Source organism: Chiloscyllium plagiosum, chromosome 22 (assembly GCF_004010195.1).
Source record: "Chiloscyllium plagiosum isolate BGI_BamShark_2017 chromosome 22, ASM401019v2, whole genome shotgun sequence".
NCBI lineage: Eukaryota > Metazoa > Chordata > Chondrichthyes > Orectolobiformes > Hemiscylliidae > Chiloscyllium > Chiloscyllium plagiosum.
Genome location: NC_057731.1, coordinates 55,925,807 through 55,928,455, shown reverse-complemented (window position 1 = coordinate 55,928,455; position 2,649 = coordinate 55,925,807).

Below are 2,649 nucleotides of genomic sequence, written 5' to 3'. Positions count from 1 at the left end.
TGTATGGAATGATCTGCCAGAGGAAGTGGTGGAGGCTGGTACAATTGCAAGATTTAAAATGGGTATATGAATAGGAAGGGTTTGGAGGGATATGGGCCGGGTGCTGGCAACGAGATTGGGTTGGGATATCTGGTTGGTATGGACGGGTTGGATCAATAGGTCTGTTTCCATGTTGTACATCTCTATGACTCTATAACTCTAGATGAAGGATTGGTCCACTAAAGGATAATGAAGGAAGGCTGTGTGTCGAACCTGAGAGAATGGGTGAGATTCTGAATGATTACTTTGCATCAGTGTTCACTGAGGAGAGACACATGATGAATCTTGAGATTAGAGATAGAAGTTTGATTAGTCTGGATCACATTGATATAAGTAGGGAAGAGGTGTTGGCGAGGCTAGAGCTTATTAAGGTGGATAAATCCCGAGGATCCAATGGGATCTATCCCAGGTTGCTGAGGGAGGCAAGAGAGGAAATAGTTGGGGCCCTGACAGATATCTTTGTGGCATCCTTAAACACAGGTGAGGTGCCGGAGGACTGGAGGTTTGCTCATATTGTCCCTATGTACAAGAAGGGCAGTAAGGATATTCCAGGTAACTACAGACCAGTGAGCCTGATGTCAGTGGTGGGAAAGTTGCTGGAGGAGGTACTGAGGGATAAAATCTATGTATGTTTGAAAAATAATGGGCTTATTAGTGATAGGCAACATGGTTTTGTTTGGGAGAGATCGTGCCTTACCAACTTAATGGAGTTCTTCGAGGAAGTGATAGATGAAGAAAGGGCTGTGACTTTAGTAAGGCATTTGATAAGGTTCCCCATGGTAGACTAATGGAGAAAGTGAAGTCATATGGTGTGCAGGGTGTTCTAGCTCGGTGGATAAAGAACTGGTTGAGCAACAGGAGACAGAGAGGAGTTGAAGAGAGTTTCTTGAAATGGAGAAAGGTGACCAGTGGTGTTCCACAGGGGTCAGTGCTGGGGCCACTGTTGTTTGTAATATACATAAATGAACTGGAAGAGGGTATTGTTGGTCTGATCAGTAAGTTGCAGATAACACGAAGATTGGTGGAGTAGCAGAAAGCATCAGGGACTATCAAAGAATACAGGAGGATATAGATGGACTGGAGAGTTGGGCGGAGAAGTGGCAGATGGAGTTCAAGCCAGGCAAATGTGAGGTGATGCATTTTGGGAAGTCTAATTCTAGAGTGAACTATACTGTAAACGGAAGAGCCTTGGGAAAAGTAGATGGGCAGAGAGATCTGGGAGTGCAGGTCCATTGTACCCTGAAGGTTGCTGCACAGGTGGATAGAGTGGTCAAGAAGGCATATGGTATACTTGCCTTCATTGGACGGGGTATTGAGTATAAGAGCTGGCAAGTCAAGTTAAAATTGTACAAGACATTGGTTCAGCAGCATTTTGAACACTGTGTACAGTTCTGGTCGCCACATTACCAAAAGGATATGGACGCTTTGGAGAGGGTGCAGAGAAGGTTTACGAGGATGTTGCCTGGTATGGAAGGTGCTACCTAGGAAGAGAGGTTGAGTAGGTTAGGTTTATTTTCACTAGTAAAAAGGAGATTGAGCGGAGACCTGATTGAGGTTTACAAAATCATGAAGGGTATAGGCAGGGTGGATAGAGGCAAGCTTTATCCCAGGGTGAAGATTTCAATAACGAGGGGTCACACTTTCAAGGTGAGAGGTGGAAAGTTTAAGGGGGATACACGTGGCAAGTACTTCATACAGAGGGTGGTGAATGCAGAGGTAGTAGAGGCAGGCACGGTAGATTAATTTAAAAGGCATCTGGACAGATGACTGAGTAGGTGAGGAGCAGAGGGATACAAGTGTTTAGGAATTGGGCGACAGGTTTAGACAGTGGATTTGGATTAGCTCAGGCTTGGAGGGCCGAAGGGCCTATTCCTGGGCTGTAAAGTTTCTTTGTTCTTTGTTCTAGCACAGAAACTTCAAATGTTCAAGAAGGTGGCTCATCACCTTCTCAAGGGCAATTAGGGATGAGGAGAAAAATGCAGGTTTTTTCAGAAATACTCACACCCTCACTGAATAACAAAACAGGGGCTCTGCTCAGGGCAGGGTCTTCGGAACAGATGCTCAGGGATGGAAGCTCAGGGCCTGGCCTCAGATGAAGGCTGGGCTCGGGGGATAAGAGCTTGGGGTGGGATCTTGGGAGGAGGCTTGGCTTAGGAGACAAAGGCTCAGGTTAGGGCCTGGTCCGCTGTGCAGTCCTGCTAGCTCCAGTCGTGAACGGTGATCTACAATAACACAATCCTCACTGAAGTAATTTCAAGCATCTTTACCCAAATGGATGAACCATCTCAGACTCCTCCAGATGTCCCTCGCAACACTGTCTTTAGACAATTTGGTTCATTCCTCAAGTTAAAAACAAACAGCTGAAGGCACTAGATAATCAAAGGCTCTGTATCCTAATAACAACCTGAAAATTGTATTGAAGACATTGGTTTCTGAATTAGCTGGAGGAGAAAGTGAGGACTGCAGATGCTGGAAATCAGAGCTGAAAATGTGTTGCTGGAAAAGCGCAGCAGGTCAGGCAGCATCCAAGGAGCAGGAGAATCAACGTTTCGGGCATGAGCCCTTCTTCAGGAATGAGGAAAAAGAAGGGCTCATGCCCGAAACGTCGAT